The sequence below is a fragment of the Mus caroli genome, unplaced genomic scaffold (genome assembly GCF_978045245.1).
Source record: "Mus caroli unplaced genomic scaffold, Mus_caroli_1 scaffold_4, whole genome shotgun sequence".
Classification (NCBI taxonomy): Eukaryota; Metazoa; Chordata; class Mammalia; order Rodentia; family Muridae; genus Mus; species Mus caroli.
In genome coordinates, this window is record NW_028227259.1 from 109,690,781 (window position 1) to 109,715,241 (window position 24,461).

At 45.6% G+C, this 24,461-nt stretch overlaps 1 protein-coding gene across 2 annotated transcripts in view; it reads left to right on the forward strand.

Moving 5' to 3' along the window:
* Positions 1 to 23,824: 23,824 nt before the first annotated feature.
* The window catches only part of Lrrc8b (leucine rich repeat containing 8 VRAC subunit B), a 65,689-nt gene continuing 65,052 nt past the window's right edge, over positions 23,825 to 24,461 (forward strand). Inside the window, exon 1 of one of the 2 annotated variants that reach the window (XM_021162346.3) lies at positions 23,825 to 23,975. The gene's annotated coding sequence lies outside the window, so the exon portion shown is untranslated. The remainder of the gene's footprint in view (positions 23,976 to 24,461) is intronic. The other variant, XM_085836960.1, reaches the window with a different exon arrangement.

Here is a 24,461-nt window from a genome sequence, read left to right on the forward strand (position 1 = left end):
ATAGAACCTAGGACCATAGCCCAGGGATGGCACCACTCACAGTGATTCAATCACTAATTAAGAAAATGTGCTACAGGCTTGCCCATGGCCCAGTGTTAACAGAGGCATGTTTTCAAATGGCTTCCCTCCTTTCCAATGACTCTAGTCTGCATCAAGTTGACGTAAAATTAGCCAGCAATCCAAGTTTTAAAATAATTATGTGTACTGTGTATACATGATTATTTCTAGCTGTAGACTTTATATCATTATGCACCTTCCCTTTAGAACTCATTCATTTTCTGTAGGAAATAGTTAGTTTGAAATACCTTGGACCGCTCACAATTAACAGAAGCCAGAAAAGAGGAAGAAGGTACGTGATGAAAACCTTGTGACCACATATTATTTGACCACAAATCTGAAAACGCCACAAGGCGAACCACCTATGGAGACATCTGTCTTCCCCATTAGTGTCAGTCGGCAAGCTCACGTCTATTGACCTTTTGTAACACAGTTACAGACGAAAATTTCCCCGTACCTCTCTGCTCAGAAAAACAGCTTAGTTCCTCGTCTAGTGAGGATAAGTTTTCAATAATCTATTTTAATGATTTGGGTACAATAGATGCAAGAGAACTCACCTCTGAGGTGAAAAATTACACCAGTCTTCTGCCCTGAGAACATGCTGACTTCGTCCTATATCCCTGCTCTGGAGAAAACAGCACCCTTAGCAGCCTGTGGGGGTGCCCTAAAGAGGGAGCAGAGCCCCTAGTCTGCGGCCTTAGCCACCCAGTAGCAGCTTGGAGACTCCAGCCCTCGACAGACACCTCTCAACTGAAGCCACAGAGCAAGCTTGAGCCACAGCCACCCGGAGAAGCATCTCCTAGATTCCTAGCCCATGGACGATGTGAAGCAATGAAAGCTTGTTAGTCTTAAGATGCTTGCACACAGCCTCAGGTGAGCGGAACGCTGATGCAGGCTCACACACCAGCCCCAGGGTGAGCAGTACACAGGTGTGTGTGGAAGTAAATGGGCAGTTTATAGGTGCATGAAGGAACAACAGATAGGGCCACTCTCTTCATCGGGTGTTAAGAGAAAGCTGTCACCAAAACAGGCCAGACTGCAGGATTTTTCCAACACCATTGCTATTACACTGTGACCTTTTATGCTAACAAAACAAAAGGAGTAATCCAAACATTCTCTTAGTGGAGGCTAGAGACAGGCTCAGCAATTGAGAGCACTGGCACTCTTCCAGAAGACCCTGGTTCAATGCCCAGTACCTACACAGTGGTTCACAACCATTTATAACTCAAGTTCCAGGGGATCTGAAACCCTCCTCTGGCTTCTATGAGCACCAGGCATACATGTGGGGTGCATAGAGCCAAAACACCTATACACATAAGAAAATAATATTTAAAGTATTTTTTTGAGTTCCCCCTTGGCTTGACATTTTTTTCTTTGTTATTTTTTAATCCAAATCCCACTGTGTAACTCAGGCTGGTGATGGGCTAATTATCCTCCTGCCTCTACCTCTGATTCCTGGGATTGAAAGGCAGGCACATAAGTCATGTCCAGCAGTGCTCTATTTTCTTCATATATGCATTTATTAAATGAAGACCTTTGAAGAGCTACAATGTGGGCAAATCCTACACTGGAGCACAGATGTCACCCCCTGATCACTATGAGGACAAATGTGCCCCTAACTCATTCTGATCTTGGACGGTATTTCCAGAGACTGGTGTGACAAGATAAAGGACTCGTGCCACTTGGTTTCCTGAGTGGTTCTTAAATCACAGTCACTAGTTAGTTTTTGGCTTTTTAAATAGTTATAATGACATTTTATCATTTAGTGATAACAAGCCAGGAAAAAGACCATATTCCTAAGCCATTACAGAGTCCAAGAACTCTCTCTATTTTTGTTTAGTTTGGCAAACATTTGTTCAACTGCTCCAGAATTCGACACACACTAAGTTAGACACAAGAAATACAGAGAAAATTGTGTGTGTGCTTATTCTCCAAAACTAAAGATCCAGTAAGTGCTTTACTCTTTTATGTGCCTCTGTGTGCACACAAGAGAACAATGTGGCAAAGTTAGTTCTATGTAGTTGTTCTCTTCCTCCACTTGTGGGTACCCCTGGATTCAACTCAGGTTGTCAGGGTTGGCAGCAAGGGCTTTTACCCACTGAGCCATCACACCAGCCCCAGATCCAGTAATTCTAAAAGTAAAATGGTTGCCATGCATAGTGCTGCACACCAGTGATCCCAGCACCCAGGAAGATGAGTCAGGAGGATCACAAGTCTGAGGCTAGCCTGAAATACATAAAGAGACCATACCAGTAAACAAATTGATGGATAGAGGTAGATATAAAGGTAGGTAGGTAGGTAGGTAGGTAGATAGATAGATAGATGACATAGATAAATAGATGATAGATAGATAGATAGATAGATAGATAGATAGATAGATAGATAGATAGATAGAAAGATAGATAGATAGATAATGAGAGAGAGAGAGAGAATGAATCAATGTGCTTGGGCTGACATGCAGAGATCCTTCAAGATCAACTAAGGCTTTGGGTGAGAGGGAAAGAAACAGAATCCAGAAATCCAGACACCAAGGGAGAGTGGCAGCAGTCAAGAGTGAGGGGCATGCACACATTATAAGAGAAGAGGTGAAAAGGACTAGCCAGGGAGCCTCCATAGCCTGGGATAGCCAGACATCCCTCAACCTGGAACATCAGCCAGGCCCAACAAGAACATGAAGTTACAGTCACTTATGAACTTTGGAGAGAGGTGAATAATAGTTAGGTGTAAGAAGTAGCCCACAGTCCTTCCCTGCCATGCAACTAAGGGCAAGGGCAGATAGGAAATGAGAAGAGAGGAAGAGAAAGTCCTACCTTTAGGAAAAATAAAAAATTTAGATAAGACACTAATTCCTAAATCAACTCTGCCTTGCAACCTAAAACAACCATGGGCTCTGGTACGGTGAAGTTCCCTTGGGGTTTAATCCCACAGACCAATGTCCGTCCTTCTAAATACAATTTATACTGACAGCAAGATGCAAAACTTAACTTGTGGGGGTTTCCCCTATCATTTCTCCAACCATAAGTATTTAATACACCATACATATTTACATTAATGAAAGCATTATTCAGACTACCCATGTGAATAAAAACAAGATTGTAAATGAAACATTCCATTTCTATCACGAAGGAAAATGACTATGAATTGTAGCTGCAATGCCTTTTCTCTAAAAATCACCCTCAGATCTATTTCTCGTTATCTGGCCACACTGACAGACAGCATTAGCAGAGTGTAGTGTGCATTAGGCATCCCCATAAGAAATCTGATTACACACAGCTAAGTTCTCATTGATTATAAGGGTCTTCCAGCCGGGCGGTGGTGGCGCACGCCTTTAATCCCAGCACTTGGGAGGCAGAGGCAGGCGGATTTCTGAGTTCGAGGCCAGCCTGGTCTACAAAGTGAGTTCCAGGACGGCCAGGGCTATACAGAGAAACCCTGTCTTGAAAAACCAAAAAAAAAAAAAAAAAAAAAAAAAGGGTCTTCCAGCTTAGCCTGGTTCTCCATAGCTCCCCTGCTCACAGCAGCTGCCCCACAACCAGCCCCACAGCCCAGCTCCACAAACCCAGGGCTCACACTCTCTGCTCTGCTCTGCTCTGCTCTGCTCTGCTCTGCTCTGCTCTGCTCTGCTCTGCTCTGCTCCCAACGCTGACTTGTGGCCCTTCACCACATGACCTCATTGTGGCATCTGCTCCCGTGGTTTCTCCTCATCCTTCAGTTCTTGGTGTCATTTCTTCCCAGGAGAGTTTGGTGGTCATTTCTGAAGACAGGGAGGAGGGACTGACACAGACATCACTCTAAGAAAATGAGCCTTCTTATGCCTTGACAAATCTTCCCCACTTCTTCAGCCTCATATTTTAACAAAGTGCCAGAACTCAGCAACAATTCCGTTTCCACACTTCCTGCTTGGACCTCCAGGTATCAGATATAAGCTCACCTGCCATCCTGAGCCTGTATCCTTCTCCCCCCTCCAGCTCTCCCCTAGGGTCCTGGCAGGTCCTACCACCTCTCACAAACACATGCTGATGGAAGTTATTAACATTCTCTACCAATCCAGGAATAATAAGCCAACTGTTATCAATGTCTTACTACAGGAAGTGTTGTATTATTTTATTCGATTCTTCTAGCACCCTCTTAAGAGAGGTATTTTGCTTTTTTTTTTTTTTTTTTTTTTTTGAGTTAGGAACTTAAGATATATACAACTAATACAACTTTCCCAATATTAACTGCCTGTAAGTGATAGAGAAGAAGCTTGACAAAGCCGTGTAGCAACTTCTGGTACAACTGCTGATTTAACGTCTGCACATTCAAGAGGGGGAAAAGCATCAAGCATATCCAGAAATGACACTGAGAAACATAAACCATTAAGTGAAGAAGGGAAGATGGAGACTCCATTTGAGACTTCACATCTGCAGACACACCAGCCGGGAGAGCTACAGTGCAAACAAGAGACTGTAAAGGGAATACACTGACTTGGCAAGAGACACAGAGGCTGCCAAAACACTGGGGAGAAAGAAGAGACTGGACTTGTGTCCTAGATGGGCATAAAGCTATCCCGGAGAGTCCAGATCTGCCTGGTGAGTAGCTTAGCCTTCCGCAGGAGGGTTCTCCATTACCTGCTGAGAAACCAGACTGTGTCGTGTTAAGTCCAAACAAACAAAGGTCCACAGAAGCTTGGCTCTGCATTGACTTTGAGAAATTCAACCATTTTGTCAGAAGAAGCAGGTTAAGCCACACCGAGTCAAGGCCCTTTTGAAACTTAAAATCTTATAAAGCTGTATTAGATGTGTAAACAATGAGAGTTAGCTAGCTATATGGGGGCAGATCTCTTAATGGGTGCTTACATACCAGTGCCTTCGTGCACAAGTAGGATCATGAAAAATTCATAGTCGAATAACGATCAGTATCTCAGTGCCTAGCACTACGTGAAGGCTTGGCAAATATTTCACAGTGGTACCACTATGATGGGGGCATGAAGAGCCACTGTATGACCCCAAGGAAAACAAATACATGCTCTCTCTAGGTCATTTACATTTAAGTGCCCTGTGCCTAGCTCCTGGCAGACCCTTACACATGGCAGGCAGTCAAGAGACATCTGTTAGATAAATAAAGGAAAGGAAGAAATGGGACTAAAAATGACTGCTCTTGCAGAGGACTTACCTAGGTCTAGCTTCCAGCATCCACATGGTAGTTCACAACCATCTGTAACTCCAGGTGCAGAGGCTCTGACGCCCTCTTCTGGCACTGCACACACAGGGTACCCATAATGGATGCAAACAAAACACTCACAGACATAAATCTAAAATATTTTTTAAGGAAAACAAGAAACAAATGAATCCTAGTGATGCCTTGATAGCAATGTTATTTGCGACTACCAACTAGAGACCAAGTATTCCAACCTAAGAGCCCCGGCCATTCTCACTCAAACCACTTGAGGGCGCTTTATAAAAACAAATGAAACTCAGAGAGAAACAAGAGGCGTACAGACCTTAAGAGAAAGTTAGTGTAAAACAAAATCAATTCAGAAACATGTTTCCAAAATTGCCCTCACCCCATCCTGAGAGAATGGCTACATTCATTCATTCCATATCAGAAAACGACTGCGTCATAAAGGACCTCTGATTGTGAGCTCAGTGGTCCTTTCATAAATAAGAGACAAAAGATTATTTACGCTGATGACATTTGGGGAGTATTTGAAAGCAGTCAACCATGCTAGCTCACATTGCAGTTCTTAAAATGCCCAAAGCCATGATGGGAAAGCCCGTGCTTTCAGGGACCAGCGTTGTATGCGTGCTTAGAGCAGACCTGAACGCTGATGATCAAGAGGCCGGCATCCATCACAAGCTAGTTGGTTCAGATCCAACTCAAACATCAAACCAGGCTTTCTACAGGCTGGAACAGAGCGACAAATAGCCCATCTGTATTGCCAGGGGGCGGCACCAATGAGAGCAGACATCTATTTCCATAAAAATAGACTTTAGTGGCTGAAATAACCGGACATTTGGCAGGGCCGGCTCATAAAACGAGCATTTCATATGCCAGTAGGCTATAATTGGTACAATAAATCATTTTCTTTCTACCCAGTGAATCTTTAGTTTTCCAAAAGACTAAGCCCGAAATTTAAAAGGGTCTAAATTGTTTTTGCCTTAAAGCCAGCTATCTGGAGAAATAACTTCATCGCAACAGCTGCAGCATAACAAGCCAGCATTTCTTCTCAAAACAATATGCATTGTTTTCTTCTAGAATCATGTGCTTTTCTCGTACCAGTTTTAAAGCTGCCAAAATCAGTTTTTTATTTTAAGAAGCACAGAGATGATTGGAGAGATGGCTCAGTGGGTATAAAGTGATTGCTGTATTGAATCTCTCACAGAGAAATGAGAGGTGGAGACAGGAGACTGGCCTGGAAGATCAGGGGCCAGCTAGCCTGGAACAGGCTGCACAGTGGGGCACAGTGGGGGTGGGGGGAGAAGACCACACTGGTTAGTTTTTGTCAAGCTGACACAAACTAGAAGTCACCTGGGAGGAGGCCACCTCACTGGGAAATTACACCAGTCTGGCTGCCCTCTGAGCAAGCCCATGAGACATCCTCTTGACTGTTAATGGGATAGGGACCACAGCGGATACTGTCACTCCTTAGTGGTAGTGCAGGGTTCTGTTAGAAATCAGGCTGAACAGGTCACTAAGCAGCACTCCTCTATGGTTTCTGCCTCAGTTCCTGCCTCCAGGTTCCTGCCCTGCCTTCCAAGATAATGAACCTATGATCTAAAATAAGCTTTCTCCCCAATTTGCTTTTGATCCAGCTTTTGATGACAGCAACAGAGAAGGAACTGGAACAGAGACCTTCCTCTGCTGTGCCCCGAAGACCCAGGAGACCCAATGCAAGTCAGATAAAGAGTCCTTTGTTCAAAACAGTGGGCTCAAGACAGACAGGACTCTCAGAAGCAGAGTAGGGTTTATTAAGCCAAACCCCACAATCACATCACCCCAGGTGTGGGCCAGGGGTGGGAGGCAGAAGTTTTGAAAGTTTCAGTTCATCTGATTAAAACAAATTGGTTTTGTGTTGTAAAACAATGGACCTCCGGAAGCTGCAGGTGCGACTGCATGAGACCGTTCTACCATCAGGATGTGGTTAGTGGGGGTGGGGGGTTCCGGGAGTGGGAGGGCACTGGGAAGCTTCTCGGCCACATGCTAGCTGAAACTAGAATAAAATGGAGTCGCTTTGAGCAGCTCACATCAACAAGAAGAAGAGAAACAACTAAAAGTCCTCTGACCTCCACACAGGCTCCAAGAAATGTGTGCAAGTGCACACATACACACATACCACATATACACACACCATATATATATATATATATATATATATATATATATACACACACACACATATACACCCCACACATACACACACACACAAACACATGCACACACACCACACACATATACACACATACATACCACACACATACACACAAACACATATGCGCACACCATACCTACACATATACCACACACACAAACACACATGCACACACCACATATATACACACACCTCTGTCTTAGTTAGGGTTTTACTGCTGTGAACAGACACCATGACCAAGGCAAGTCTTATAAAAAAAAAAAAAAAACAACATTTAATTGGGGCTGGCTTACAGGTTCAGAGGTTCAGTCTATTATCATCAAGGTGGGAGCATGGCAGTATCCAGGCAGGCATGGCGCAGGAGGAGCTGAGAGTTCTATGTCTTCATCCAAAGGCTGCTAGTGGAAGACTGACTTCCAGGCAACTAAGGTGAGGATCTTATATCCACACCCACAGTGACACACTCATTCCAACCAGGTCACACCTATTCCAACAAGGCCACACCTTCAGATGGTGCCACTCTCTGGTCCAAGGATATACAAACCATCACAGTCCACTCCCTGGTCCCCATAGACTTGTTCAAAAACATGAGTCTATGGGGGCCATACTTAAACATAGCATAATGCAAAATGCATTTAGTCCAACTTTCAAAGTCCTCATAGTCTATAGCAGTCGCAACACTGTTAAGTCCAAAGTTCAAGGTCTCTTCTGAGATTCATTCAACTTAATTATTAACTGTAATCCCCAAAGCCAGGCAGGAAACCAGCTGGGCAAACTCCAAACTCTGCATCTCCATGGCCGATGTCAAATTGGTCTTCAGATCTCCACTCCTTTTTCATCTTTGTTGACTGCAACAAACTGCTTTCTCCTGGGCTGGTTCCATTCCCTGTTAGCAGCTTTCCTCAGCATGTATCCCATGGCTCTGGCATCTTTAACATCTTTGAGTCTCCAAGGCAATTTCAATGTTACAGCTTCTTGTTTCAGTGTCTGGGGTTCCACTTGATCTTTTGGACTCCTCCTAAGGGCTGGCATCACTTTTCTATCTCTGCCCTCTGTAGCACTCTATGCTCAGGTTGATCCACTCCACTACGGCTGCTGTTCCTGGTGATCATCCCATGGTACTGACATCTCCAATACACTGGGGTGTTCCACTCCAACTAGGCTTCACCAATAGCCTCTCATAGGCTCTCTTCAGGGTGCCAAGCCTCAAATCCTTTGCATGACCCCCTCAGTCCTGGGCCATCAACTACAGCTGAGGCTTCACCTTCTCCAATGGCCTTCCCTGGCCTCTCATAGTGCTAAGCCTCAGCTTCTCTCCATGATCCCTTCATTCCTTCACAAGCAGTACCACCTGAGTGACTCTTACACATTACCAAGTCCAGCCGCAGCATAAGGTACAACCTTGGGTATCTCTGGAACACAGCTTCTTTGTGCTCCCAGAAAACACTTTCCAGAAGATTTCACCTCAGTGATGCTGGTCTCTTCTTAATCACTGCTAATTACTTAGCTCCAGCTAACCAGCATCAATTTTCCCAGTAGTTCCTTCCATTCTTAACTCTAGAGCCAGAGCCACATGGCTGAAGCTGCTGAGTTCTGCTGCTTGCAGGAACTAGAACATGACCCCCTTGTACTATTACATTGTCACTGGCTTTCTGTTTTCTAAATCCTTCACTGCCTAAGCTTGGCTATCCTGGATCTTGCTCTGTAGATTGACCTTGAATGCAGAGATCAGCATGCCTGTTTCCTGAGATTAAAGGTGTGTACCACCATGCCTGGATTTAATTTAGCTGGGTAGAATCTTGCCCCAAGGTCCCACTCCCTTAATCTGTTATCTCCTAGAACACAAGATTTTGCTCCATTTCACTTCCTGGTATGCCTTTAATACTCGAACCATATATTTTATATTTTGCCTTTCTAAGCTTGCTATGCTTGTTCAAACTTCTCTTTGTGAGACTTAACCAGAGAACAAAGTCTCTGCTGGGCTTTTTTGAAACTTCCTTTGTCAATGCAATTAATGCAATTAATCCAAGTCTCTTCACCTTAGCCTCAGGCAGACTTTTCAGACAAGGGTAAAAAGTAGCCACATTCTTCACCAAAATACCACAAAAACAGTCTTTATGCCACATTCTGAAATTCTTCTCCTTTGAAATCTCTTGGGCCAGGTCAACACGGTTCAAATTACTCCCAGCAACAAAGTCTTCCATATTCCTACTAGTATGACCCATTAAGCCCCATTTAAAGCATTCCACTGCCTTCCAAATCCAAAGTACCAAAATCCACATTCTTTCAAATAAAAGCATGGTCAGGCCGATCACAACAATACCCCACTCACGGTACCAACTTCTGTCTTAGTTAGGGTTTTACTGCTGTGAACAGACACCATGACCAAGGCAAGTCTTATAAAAAAACAACATTTAATTGGGACTGGCTTACAGGTTCAGAGGTTCAGTCTATTATCATCAAGGTGGGAGCATGGCAGTATTCAGGCAGGCATGGCGCAGGAGGAGCTGAGAGTTCTATGTCTTCATCCAAAGGCTGCTAGTGGAAGACTGACTTCCAGGCAACTAAGATGAAGATCTTATATCCACACCCACAGTGACACACCTATTCCAACCAGGTCACACCTATTCCAACAAGGACACACCTTCAGATGGTGCCACTCCCTGGTCCAAGGATATACAAACCATCACAACCACACACATACACACAGACACACATATGAAAATTGCTTTTATAGTCAGCAAAGAGAGAACAGACAGGAAATAGGACTCTGCTATCTAGTAAAGAACAATGGCCGACCTGCCTCAAGTCACCGTTCTGAACATTCCATAACCATCTGAATCAGTGCCACCATTAGAGGAACAGAGTTCAAACACATGAGCCCACAGAGGACATTCCCCACCCAAATGATAACAATACCAAAAAGAAAAGAAATGACCCAAATTTAGCACTCAGTCAAAACAGATGGCCCCTGAAGTGTCCCATTTAGATAACTCTTGGTAGATGTGATGGTGACCGACTTAGCTCTAAGTTAATGCACAAATTCAATGTTTAAATCTATTTATTAGGCCAGTTAGAAGGCTCAGTGGGTGAAGGTCAGCCCGATGACCTGAGTTTGGTCCCTGTGACCCACATGAAGGAGTAGAGGGACCCAACTCCCTGCAGGTTATCCACTGACACCCATGTGAATGCACTGGCACCCCCAACACACATAAATATTTATACTTAAATAGTTCATAATTAGAAAGCATTCTATGAATTGCCCTTGCATGAACTAAATAATCAGTATTAACTCTATTCTACAATGCTTGGTTTCTAGCTCTCCTATAAATAATTCCCCTAAAGGGGGTGGTGGTGATATCTTCGCTTCTTTCTAAGCCAATAATTATGTATCTATTTATCAATGCCAATGGGCTTTGAAAAGAAGTGCTTCATATCATCTATCATATTTCATATGAAAGACAAGTACTAACAAAACTAAAATGAATTTCACTTATTCAGAACTATAAGGCCATTCCATTTTCACTTTCAAGGGATAGCTTCCTAGGACATACAATGATGTATGTGTGCACCTAAGAATGCACATATGCATACTCATGTGTATGCATGTATGTGTAAGTGTATGTATATATGTATGCATGACATGCATGAGTATACATCTGTGTGTATATTGTGTGCATTTGTGTGTATACATGTGTCATGTCCCTATATGGGTGCATATTTTTGTATGTGTGCTTGTGTGTATGCATACTTGTTTGTGTGAGTCTCTGTGTGGACATATATTTCTGTGCATATGTTTGTAGGGGTATATGTGTGTGTGTGTGTATGTGTGTGTGTGTATGTGTGCATTTGTATACACATGTGTATGTGGGGGGTTGGAGTATATGTGCTACCACATGCCATGGAAGCTTATACTCCACCTAGGAGATAGTAGATGTTAACTGGGTTTTCAAGGCTATTTGTTGACTTGATCAACTATTGAGTGATTTTCAGTGATACTTTCTGAAGTGAGGAAACTGAGTTTAGAACCCCAGTAGATAGCAAAAGAACAAATAAGATAAAGCACGGGGAGTCTGATCATTCTGCTGAGAGCTGACTATCTGGAGTTCTTAGGGCATTGAAGAGCAAGAAGCCACCAAGGATAAAACCTACTGTCAATGGAATACATTTAGAGAAACCATACACAAATACTAAAAGCTGGTACGCACAAAGTGTAGGTGAGACTCTACGTACAACCTCAGACAGTAATAATAACAGCGACAACAGTAAGCTTCAAGGCTAGCGTGGTATGGTGGACACTGAACATCCTCAGAGTCCACCAGGACTGGGTACCAACTCTCAGTGCCAGGGCTTCACAAGCTGTCCTCCGCCAGCTATGGTTTCTGTCCTCATCCAGCTGTGGTTTCTGAATCTATTTTACTGATCCAGTCACTTCCTCTGCAACCCTAGAAACAAAGATTGAATGCTATCTGACAAAATACACTGTAACAGGACAAAGCACAGTGTGAACTCCAAGCAATCAACCACGCCTCCAATCACACTGTCGTTCTTTGATTCTCATTGAGAAAGCAGAGGAAACGTTAGAAAGCACGTCCAAGGCCTTCCAGATGTCTTAACTACAATTCTCACAGCATTCACAGGCCAAACTGGGTTGCTTTGTAGCTGGAGTTACTAACCTGCAGCTCGCTTAGGTTTCTGGGTCTCAGTATGGTAACTTTGGCTTTTCAATAGTGGGGTTCTGGTTAAAGATTCAAACCAACGCTTTCCAATGCTTCCGTGGCATACAAATGCTCAACACTTGATTTTTTAAAGTGTGTGTGTGTGTTCACGGGGAGGTCACAGTACAGCTTCAGTAGTTTGTTTTCTCCTAGTATCGAGCTTCCAGGTTTGCACTCAGGTTGTCAGTCTTAACAGCAAGCACCTTTTCAGACCGAAGAACCTTCCTGCTCCAACCTTTTTCCATTCTAGATACAACTCCCCCGTGGAGGATCCGCAGTGTTTCCTATTCTCTTATTTTTAGCCTAGCCTTTTCAGTCTTCGCATTCACATCTAGGTACTGTACGATTTATAAAGAATAATGAAGGAACCCACTGTACAAATTTTTAGAAGCAAACATTTTGGACAAAGGACTGTAGTACGAGACAAAGCAATGACCCCTGGCATATGAGCCACTTTCTGTCATGACAAGGAACCACATCCACACTGGCAACATAGTGCAGTGTGTCTATTTGACACAACTCGCTCCTAAAATTCTAAACACAAGTCAGAATCTAGAGTCTGAAAAGCAAACCCAAGGACGCCTGCGGTATAACTCTGTCCACCAGAGAGCGCCAAAGCCTTACACATATTTTATGCTACGCATTTCAAAGCGTAAAAAAGGTTAAGAAAGGAGTTGAGGCCCGCTACCACACAACTGGTAAAGTGGCATTTTTGATACTTTATCAGCTTACTGGCCGTCCACTGCTCCCAGATACGACATTAGGGGACAAGGAAACACTTAAGGAGTTTATAGTCTAACAAAGGTTTTTACCTTGTCACCTCTTCACTGACAGAAGACAGCACCCAGGTGCAAGGGAGCTGTCTCCCTGTCTCCAGCCTCAATGCATATGAAGAACCAGCCCTCCTTGTTTGATAGCAGTCGGATCAGAGGAGCTTTGGAGATACCTAGCTACACCCTCTAACTGTATGTATAAGGCCAGACTTAGTCAAGAACACAATCACAGTTGATGCTAACCCAGGATTTAGCACATACCTAGAATTTCCCTAATAACATACACACTTAGTTTAATCCTCCACAAAATTTATTTTTTAAGAGGTAAACTTAGGGCTGGAGAGATGGCACTGGTTGCTCTTCCAAAAGTTCTGAGTTCAATTCCCAGCAACCACATGGTGGCTCACCACCATCTATAATGAGATCCATTGCCCTCTTCTGGTGTTACTCATTTATATAATAAATAAATAAATTGTTTTTTTAAAAAAGAGGTAAACTTAGACACAGGACAGTAAGAAACCTGATAAGAACCAAAGAGCTCATTAGCCAAAGCCCAGACTAGCAACTTTGCTTCGGAGTCCAAGTGGCATTTTGAATTGTGCCTAAACCTCCAGATTGGGATTCTGAGTCCAATTCTCATATCAATAAAGAAAGCTGATGATAATATGGCACTTCAAAGTCACATGACTGCTAGGTTGGAAAGAGATAAGATCAAAGAGTCATTCCATACATAGTAACACTGTAGTAAATACAATTTCTAGTTCGCAGTAAACGTCTCTACTTTATCATCACTAATTAGCCCCCCTTCTCCTTTTCCCTTCGGAGCCTTAGTCTTTGTCTTTAAGATCTATTCTTTTGTTTTAATTATGTGTCTGTGTCAGGTGCTGGGGGACTAAAGTTGGATATGGGTGGCTGTGAACCACTCAGCATGGCTGCTGGGAGCTGAACCGGCGTCCTCTGGGAGACACGCTCTAATCACTGAACCATCTCTCCAGTCTGCAGACCCCAGTCTCTTATGTGTGTTCATTTGGAACTCTCACAAGTTAAACTATGACAGCTCATGAGGGCAGAACTGGAGGCTAAAGTACTAGAGTGACCCCAGAATATACAAGACGGGGGTATGGGTCCCCAGTCTCAAATCTCATTTCATTCATTCATTCACTCATTCATTTATTGCTTCCTGGGAACAAAACACTAATTTTGAGACATACGTACCCATGTGACTGCCGTGGCTTTCAGTCTCCTGAAACACACTTGCGCATCATTCCTCCAGAGGATGTCAGCGATCCGCAGTTACGAAGCACTCACTCATCTGCCCACCTCACAGGCCTCTGAACCATCCCTGAGCTGCAGGAGGTTGAAGTGCCTCAGCTGGAGAGTGTTAATAGATTCTATCACTCTCAGATACACAAACCAGAGACGTGGCAACCGTTATTTATCTGAGTGGTTTGGGTATTTTAGAACAGAAATTGCTTGCTTGTGGTTGTTTTATTTTTTTTCCCCTCCTGTAACCCGAAGAACAAACTGTTGTGTCCACTTATTACATTGATAAGTAAATTAGATGCAAGACTTTCACATCTCATAATCAACTTCACCCAACAATAAATATGAAATTGTGAAATTTCTACCACCCACATATCTGTTTTCATCTCTCCCTATGACCGTCCCTCATCTTGCTTTGTAATCAAGCTGCTTGTGATTTCTCCACCTGCACTGAGACCTCTGACAGCTTCTAAAAACCTGTCGTTGGTGCAGGGGCGGGGGGGGGGGGGAGCCTCTGGAAACAGGCTTCAGCTGGAGTTCTAAATTCTTTAATGTACCATCAGATTTCGATTTCTCAAAACGGTTCTCTCTCTCTCTCTCTTTCTCTCTCTCTCACACACACACACACACACACAGCTTATTTCAGGCTTACAGCAACTCTCAGAGCACCACTGTCCATCCAAAGCCCCTGACTCTAAGAGAACCGCTATCTTGCTGAACCACTCTGACTGGTGGTTCTCAGAAGGCTGATTCCACGGTGCAGTCATGGATTAAATAGGAAGGCATTACGTCATCAAAGGTCTCAAGCTTTATCCCTGGGCTGAAAACTGCTCAACTTTCCTAAATTCACCCTTGGTCAAGGCCTTCAAATGCTTGGGCATGCTCCCATCTTGATCACTCCATGCTCAAGATGGGAGCATCCCATCTGTATTAGTCAGGGTTTTACTGCTGTGAAGAGACACCATAACCAAGGCAAGTCTTATAAAAAACAACATTTAATTGGGACTGGCTTACAGGTTCAGAGGTTCAGTCCATTATCATCAAGGTGGGAGAATGGCAGTATCCAGGCAGGCATGGCGCAGGAGGAGCTGAGAGTTCTGTGTCTTCATCCAAAGGCTGCTAGTGGAAGACTCACTTCCAGGCAACTAGGGTGAGGATCTTATACCCACACCCACAGTGACACACCCATTCCAGCCAGGTCACACCTATTCCAACAAGGCCACACCTTCAGATGGTGCCACTCCCTGGTCCAAGGATATACAAACCATCACACCATCCTCAAGATGGGAGCACTCCCAGGAGGATGCAAGCATTGGGCAGGGTAAGAGTTGCTGGGTAGGAGGCTGGGGCAGGGACATTAGGAAGGTTCCTCAGCTACATCTGCTTACATCTTCAACTTTCTCTTCTAACTACATGTTTATCTCACTGTTTCTGATCCAGCCCACCTCTCAACCCCACTCTGACCCACTGGTATGGGATTCTGTTCCTACCCATAAATGTCCCTGCCTACTGTCCAGCAGTCTGGCTACTACCCCCCCCCCCCACAGCAACCCTAATCCCCCATCTTCACAGTCACCACATCTAGGAAGCACTGTGCTAGGAAACCTAGTCTCATGGCTCACGTGGATCCTTAAGGTTCAAGGAGCTATGACTTAATAAGTCCCATCAGCCCCAGAATCAAGGCTCTAAGACTTTCCTTCCCATGGAGGCAAGGTCAGGAGAGCAAGGTTACCAGGACAGAGGTCTAGAGCTCCCCAAGATAGCCCCTGTGTCTCAGAACTCACAACCCAAACCATTCCCTACCCCATTCATTGATTCTACGGACAAAGTTCCAAAAGTTCTATTATACTTTCTTCTTAATAGAAGTCTGAATCAGAGGGTCCAGGCCAGGGTAGGTCCCATCCATGGCCCCATCACTTGTAGCTGTCGCCTCAGTTTCTCCCACACTGTCCTTGTCACCTTCATCAATGTCAGTTTCTCTGGCTGTCCTCATTGTGGTACCTGTGACTTTAATTTTATTTATTTCATCTATTTATTTATTGGCTGATGTGAGAGGCCATCTTCCTCAGAGCAGCCCCAGCAGCCTTCTGGGAGCTGTAGAACATGGTCTGCAGCTGCCTTTCCTGGGGCACACTCCCAGCTTCCACAGCTGAATCACTCAGTGGTCATTGGCTCCCAAGAAGGTGTCCATCTGCCCTAGCTGCAAGCAGACCAAGGCTCCATTGACACAAACCCTGAGGAGCTCTTGCACGTCTCCCACCTCACCTGCTGTCATCCTTCCTCTCCTTTAAATCCATTTTACACAGATCAGACTAGCCTCCAGCTTCAATGAAGCCTCCTGCTTCTGTGTCCCGAGTGCCAGAAATTGACAGGACCACCAAACCGGGCCATTTTCCTCTTTCCAACCATTCTCTCCCCTAATGATGTAGGTCCAACTAGCCCTCAATTTTATAATGAGGTAAAGGACATCTGTATTATTCCACCTTTGTCAAAAACATACCAAGGTCACACTGAGTGCTCCTGAGACATGTTTTTGTTGAATGGTTTAACACTTGCAAGTAACAGTGAGAGGACTTTACATCTTACATCTATTCTCACACACTTGCCTCTCTTTTGAGTTCTGAAAACTCCAAGCTTTTTTTTTTTTTTTTAAGTTCTTTTGTTTGCTTGTTACATGGTCTCACTATATAGACCAGGCTGGCCCCAAACTCACAGAGATCTGCCTGCCTCTGCCCCTGGAGTGCTGGAATTATGGGTGTGCACTATAATTCCTGGCAACTTTAACCCAAGGCCCTACTTTCATTCTCTGCAGACATAAAAACTCAGAGGGCATGGTGAGTACACATAAAAAGCATATGGAAATAAATTAATAGAAAGATAAGCAGGCAATTAAATATTCAGGATTCAGAAGCTAAGGCCCAAGAAAACAGTGCTGTGAAAGTGTTTAGAAGTTTAGTTAGTCGAAACACTTATCAATTCTGGTGTTTGAATATGCTTGGCCAATGGGAAGTGTGACTATTAGAAGGTGTGGCCTTGTTGGGATAGGTGTGGCCTAGTTGGAGGAAGTGTGTCACTGTGGGAGTTGCTTAGTAGTCAAGCTCCACCCCCTGCAGCAAAGAGTCCTGACCTAGCTGCTTGTGGATCAACATGTAGAACTCTCAGCTCCTTCTCCAGCATCATGTCTGCCTGGATGCTGCCTTGCTTACCTGCCATAATAATGGATTGAACCTCTAGAAATGTAAGTCAGCCTCATTTAAAGGTTGTCCCTTATCATGGTGCCTTGGGCATTAGTGTCTCTTCACAGCAATAAAACCCTAAGATATTGGTTTATCAGGTCTACATAATACCATCTGGAACAATGCTAAGAAACTGAGCTTCTGATGGGCAAAGGCCATCCCGAAACTCAAGACAATCTGTGGTTTCATAGGCACTAGGCTCAGAATAGCTGTTGTTGGTAAATTAGTGAGTCAAATGATACAATGTCTAACACAACGATGCAATGTCTGATACAATGATACAGTGTCTGATACAATGATACAGTGTGTGGCACAATTATATACCGTCTGATACAATGTCTGATATAATGATACAAGTCTAAAATATGGAGTGTGCCCAGGACAGATAAGACATAATGGAAAGAGAAAAGCCCACTTAAAATGTCAGCAGTTGCTTGTCCTGAGTCTGGCAGCCCATAGACCCACCCGGGGAGGATAACGATGTTTTCTGGAAACACACACCTCTTTCTCCTCCAGTTCCAAAATGTCCTGACTCGGGCTCCTTTACAACTTTTCTGAAACTTTTCCCCAAGCCCTTAATAAACAGATATATGGTTCCTGCTTTTAAAGACTCACCAGAATTAAGAATGAAGGCAAGTATTTGGCATGTAGTAACATTAGTAGATAGGCTAGATGGTAGAGACACAAACAAGTTTTTAATCTAGCATTCAGGGAACAAAGGAAGGTGGGTCTCCAAATTTGAGGTCAGCCTGGTCTGCAAAGTGAGTTCCAGGATAGCTGGGGCTACACAGAGAAACCCTGTCTCGAAAAAACCAAAACCCAAACCAAACAAAATAAACACACCACACACACACACTAAAAACAAAAAAATTAGCAAATGGTTTCTTCTTGGGCCATAAAAAGAAAACACAGCTACTGAGTGGGGAAAATGGGGTCTACAAAGTCCAGCTGAAAAGGGGTTCATTGTGAGGCCACTTTCCCAGCAGCAGGAAACTCTTTGCCTAGATTTCAACAATGCTGAGGGAGAAAGTGTGAATCCTCACAGGGCTCCCAGCAGGAACCATTGTCTCTCACCTACTGAGGACCCCTCAGAGTGGTTTGCAGCCCACTCCATGACATCCGGGGGAAGGAGACAGGAGCCACTTCTTTACCCCTGGGCTTCCACCTGGTTCCACTCACCTATATTTCCTTAAGAATCGCCTCCCTTTTATGGACAAGAGTCAACAACAGCCAGGATGCTTGGATGGACTCAATGTGACCCGGATGACAGCATCTTTTCTTTAAATGGGATGCCTGGGAAACTTTCAAAGAAATATTTGGACAAATTCCCAGAAAACAGATCAAATGAGGATGTCTTGATTCTTCCTGCAGGAACTGTGTTTTCTCCCAGGGAGGACTCCGTGGAGAGGATCCCATGGGGAGGACTCTGAGGAGTGCCACCTACACAGCACTGTTCTGATGAAGATGGTGTTTGGTTAAGGCAGATCGAGGTGCATAACACAGCGGGTGGTAAGAACACTCCGTGGCCATGACTATTTGAGGCTGAGACTACACTAGGCGATGGACTCACACAGAAGCTCACAGCAGGCTTCGCACAACGGCAGTCTGGCTTTCTAGGTCAAGCTACCTTATTCCAAGCACATGTATAGATACCTGATCTTCTGCCTGGCTGGGAGCCCTCCCCGCTGAGCCCACTCTCCAAGCCATTCTCAGAATGTGTTCCAGGCTCCTGGAAAGCTTATCTCTAAGCCACAGTCACCGAGAGCCTGTGGAGGTCAGAGCAACTCTTCAGCAGTGGCAACATGCTCAACACCATGCAGTTAACCTGGCAGATGCAGCAGATGGCTGACAGGACACGACGACAGAGCTACCAACTGTGAGACTGACGATGCTGCCTTGTAGAGACAATTATAAGTCTGTGTCTTCAGGCCTGACCCCATTTCCCCACCCACCTTGGAGCTGCTGCAGGCTGAGAGTTTAGCAGCATAGGGAGGTACTAGATAGATTCCCCCTCCAGAACAGGAGCTGTGACCTGAAAACAGACTCAAGGCCCTGAGCCAAGACATGAAAGCAGAGTGCAGCCTCAGAGAACTGTTTTACGTTAGAACCCCTAAGCTGGATGGACCATATTCAGGGTTGTGTTCAGTACACTCCTTGCTATGACATTCTTTCCATGGTCAACTTGATTAGTTTTAGGAGCACTGAGGGTATTTGGATGAGACACAGCTTTGGGGGAAGGAGACCAGTCCTCAAAGTGTGCTATACCAGCCCACGTGCTGGGGTCCCGGAATAAACTGGCAGGGGGCAGGGAGGGCCGGTGGATAACTGTGCGTTTCCCTGTCCCTTCCTCCTCCTGGGTATAAGTGACTGCACACTGCTGCCACCACATCCTGGTAAGCTGCCTCTGCCACCAAGCTGCCAGGAGACAAAATAAACAGTTCCTTTCCTACATGATTTCTTGTCTGGTATTGGTTACAGGGGTGAGAACAGCAAATGATAGCCTGAGTCCCACAGTGCCAAGTGTGGCCATGACAGGCGGTGTTGTGATAGACAGGTGGCTTCCCTCACGTGGATGCTCACAGAAAACCGTGCACACTTCCAGCCAAATGTGTGTGCACTGCAGCTCACATCCATTTTAGGAGGCACTATGCTAGCTGCACATAGCTTATGTATGCTTTTGGTCCCAGCACTCTGCAGGCAAAGGTGGATCAAGGTCATCCTAGTGTACATAGTATATACAGGGCTGTACAGTAAGTATACTGTGTATATACAGGGCTCTATAGCGAGTATACTGTGTATATACAGGGCTGTATAGTGAGTATACAGTGTATATACAGGGCTCTATAGCGAGTATACCATGTATATACAGGGCTGTATAGTGAGTATAACAGTGTATATACAGGGCTGTACAGTGAGTATACAGTGTATATACAGGGCTATATAGTGAGCATAACAGTGTATATACAGGGCTGTACAGTGAGTATACCGTGTATATACAGGGCTGTATAGTGAGTATACCGTGTATATACAGGGCTGTACAGTGAGTATACCGTGTATATACAGGGCTGTACAGTGAGTATACAGTGTATATACAGGGCTGTATAGTGAGTATACAGTGTATATACAGGGCTGTATAGTGAGTATACAGTGTATATACAGGGCTGTATATCGAGAGACTGGAAGAGGAGTGGGAGAGAGAGATGATGTGCCCTCTGAACATACCGTCTCTACAAGAAGAGGGTCTATATTTTTAAGAGAATTCATTACTGTAGCTGCTGTGGTATTCTGTCTTCACCTCTATCAGATCTATATTTCATTTTTAAAAAGGATTTCTCATTATCACAGAAATTGAAAAATTACTAAAATGAAAAAGAACTATTTTAAGATTGACTTTTAACTTGTGTGTGTGTGTGTGTGTGTGTGTGTTGGGGTGCACATGAGTGCAAGTGTTTGAGGAGGGCAGAGGCATCAGATTTCCTGAAGCTGGTGCTACGATGTTGTGAGTCATGTGCTCTTAACCACCAAGCCATCTCACTAACCCCTGAGCCATCCGTCCAACCTCTGGAGAAAGAACTATTAATGCTGGATACTCTTCTGTCTCTCATAAATCACCCAAAGCTCTTCCAAGAGCAGAGAAAACCTCATCAAGGCAGCCACATGGTGTGGAGCTTACCTAGTGCTCAAAGACCTTTCTGTTTCATTCCAGGAAACTAACACAAGAGAGACCTACCAATCCCACAAGTTAGGAAATTCCTTCCTGGGGTCACTGAGTTCACCTACCTATAAGATGACAAACTTGTAGCAATCCCTTATTTTCTAACATCTGTGACTTTAGTGACCATTAATTATACAGAGGAACTGACCACACACACCTCTGGTCTTATTCCCATTGTCACATGAATGGAAAGACCCTACCGCCAGAAAGAGTGAGGCATGGCAGAAAATTAGATCATTTTATTTTGGCTTCTCTAATCTACAGCTTGTCTGAAGAGCCGAGAAGATGAACCGCCATTTTAAGATGACGTCCAGAGCAGATAAGCAAGAGGAAGACACCAAATGTGTTCTTTAAGGGCCCAGATGATACTGATGTGCCAGGTTTCAGATTTGAGAACAGAGCTGAGGCCATGGTGCACCTGGAGCCTAAAGCAAAGACGGAAAAACCTGAATGACAGCCCAGGAGTTTCCAGAGCAGTACAAAGTCCTCTATCTGGCTCCTACAACTGTCATAATAAGAAGTGCCATCATTTGCTGATGAAAATTAGGAATGTATTAACAGTAATCACATTTAACAGCTACATCTGTGGGGTTTGCCAGACGTAACACATTTTGAATGAACTTGATCACCGTTGCTTCCTATTGATAGGTTGAGCTACAAACAAGGAAGCCAATTTAATATGCATCCCCATTGAATTTAAACTGACCACCAAGCTTATAATCTCTGGCTGTAGAGACGAGGACACAAAGAGTTAAGTAACTTCCCCAAAGTCACACAAGCAGCCATGCTGTTGTGACAGAAAACATTATGTGTTCAGGGTCTTGGAGGAGGAAATGTCCCTTCTCAAACATTCAGCCAAGGTTGTAAAATCAGAAACGTCCAGCTTATAATGTTCTGATCTGATACCCTGATTCTCTTACAGCACTTACTTTTTCCCCTCAAAATGATACTTAAAAAAACTCTTTGTCTGGGGGCTGGAGAGATTGTTCAGTGGTTAAGAACACTGCTTTTCCAGAGGTCCTGAGTTCAATACCCAGCAACCACGTGGTGGCTCAAAATCATCTCTAACAGGATCCGATGCCCTCTTCTGGTGTGTCTGAAGACAGCTACAGTATGCTCACATAAAAATAAATAAATACAAATCTTAACAAGAAAATAAAAAACCAAATACCTCTTTGTCCAGGTGGTAAACAGTTTGAGGGCCATACTTTACATCTAGAATTACAAACATGTACACAGGGTCTTACACACAATTTAATGACAATATGTTGTATGTTCAAATGAAAGAATTTTTTTAAAAAGATGTGTGTGTGTGTATGCAGTGTGTGTGCCACGTATGTGGGTGCACATGTGTGTGGGAGCACATATATGTAGGTGCACATATGTGTGGATGCCTTTGGAGGCCAGAAGACGGTGTCAGAACGTTTGGACCTGGAGTTGTCGGCAGCTGTGAACAGAATTCTGGTCTTCTGCAAGAACGGTCTGTGCTCTTAGCTGTGGAGCCGTTAGTCCCCACACTGTTTCCAATGTTTGCTTCAGACTCAATGCAACTGCATTCACTCAGAGTGAATTGGACAAGGACCGGGTATAGAAGTGACTTCCAGGGCAGTTCGGGCTGGAGTTCTGATATGACTGGTCGCTACTGGATACAGCGCAGTCTTCCACACCTTGGTAGTGTGTGGAGGTATTGGGTGCCCAACTGATCAGGTGATTCAAATGCTGTCTTCTTTTATTCCTCTGGGAGTGTTTTGTTACCTAGGGATGGGAACACCATAGCAACTAAGAGTTACAAATCTTGCTGAATTGAATCCTTGTGCTAGAAATAACCTGGACAAAGACCGAGCTTAAAACAGAACAGGGAGGGTGTGGGGGAGTTAAAGATTCGAGGAGGAGAACAGAACTATTAAATAACCCAGAGATCTGAATTTGGATTAAAATTTTGCTTAACTTGCAAGGCACACTGTTACTCTTCAAATACAGGGCCATTGACAGGAGAAGAATGTGGATGGGGACAGGTGACCATCCACAATGAAATACTACTATGTGTTCTCCCTCTATCTTGTCGCCTCGCGCTGAAGATAAAGACACTGGAAAGAAAAAGATGGTATTGGAGGCCCAGAAGCTGTTTAGTTTGGCCCTACTGTAAACCTCCTTCCCAGGGGCCCTGCAACCTTTCCAGTCACGCGACTTATAGAGCGTTAAAGGGACTTCACTAAAGGCAGGCCCTGCGCGGCACACCCCACCCTTCCTGGTAGAGTAAGTTGTGTCAATAACAAGTTTCTCAGGGGTGCACACGTGAGAAGGCAGGGGTCTTCTGCTGGGGTGGAGCGCCTGGGGAACGGCCATAAGCCCCGGCTCCTGGGTTTCTGGAATGCAGCCCCAGCTCCTGGCGCGGCGTGTGGCTGCCATGCACCGCGGATGCCAGGCTGGGCGAGTGCATCCGGGCGGCCGCATGGCGTTGGCTCCGGGAGGTGGCAGCTGCGCTTTGTGTGCAGCAGGAGGGTGAGTCACCGGCCCCCGCGGTCCGTCCCAAGGCCGGGTGGACTCTCGGGCCGGGTGGCGGAGCGATCCGGGTAAGGGCGGCTCGGAGGCGGCGCTGCGCGTCCCCGGCTCCCGCCTGCGCAGCCTGCGCAGCCCGCGCGCTCCGCTCCTCCTCCGCGCGCGAACTTAGTCAGCGGTTCGCGCCGCCGCGCGCCCATTGGCCGGCCGCGCGCGCCGCGTCACAATGGAGCGGCTCCGGGGCGGCGAGCCGGGCAGCGCCGGGGCTTCCCGCTGAGCCGCAGCCGCCGGAGTGCGGGCGCCGGCCGCTCGGCTCGCCCCGGCCGGCCCGGCAGCGCGGGCCTTGGGGGCTCCGACACGAAGGTAGGCGGGGACGGCGGGCACGGCGGGGACGGCGGGGGAAGGGGGAGCGCAGCAGCAGGTGGGGGCAGCAGGGCAGGTGCTGTTACCTGGCGGCGCCTCACCTGGGTCTCCCGCTGCGCGCAGGTGGCACAGTCACCAGCTAAGCCGCGGTTGCGCGGCTCCCACGCCCCCGGGGGAAGGAGGGCGCGGTCCCTTGCGGGCACCTCTCCTGGATGTTGGGGTCAGATGGGGCGAGAGGAGGGGGCGGCCGCGCCCAGGCGGTGCCTTCGCTGTCCCCACGGCTGAGCGCGCACCTATGTACCCCCCACCACCACCCCTGAAGGGAAAGGCCCTCCCTCTCCACCCTGGTCTCCCCTTAAGTGAAGGCAGCTCGCTCAAGGGGGTCCACACCAGGTCCCCGCCGTTTGCCCCCTGCCCTGGCGCCTCCTGTCGACATTTTATGCTCTTGGGTATTTACTGGCCTACAGCTGTGATTTTAGCGTTTGA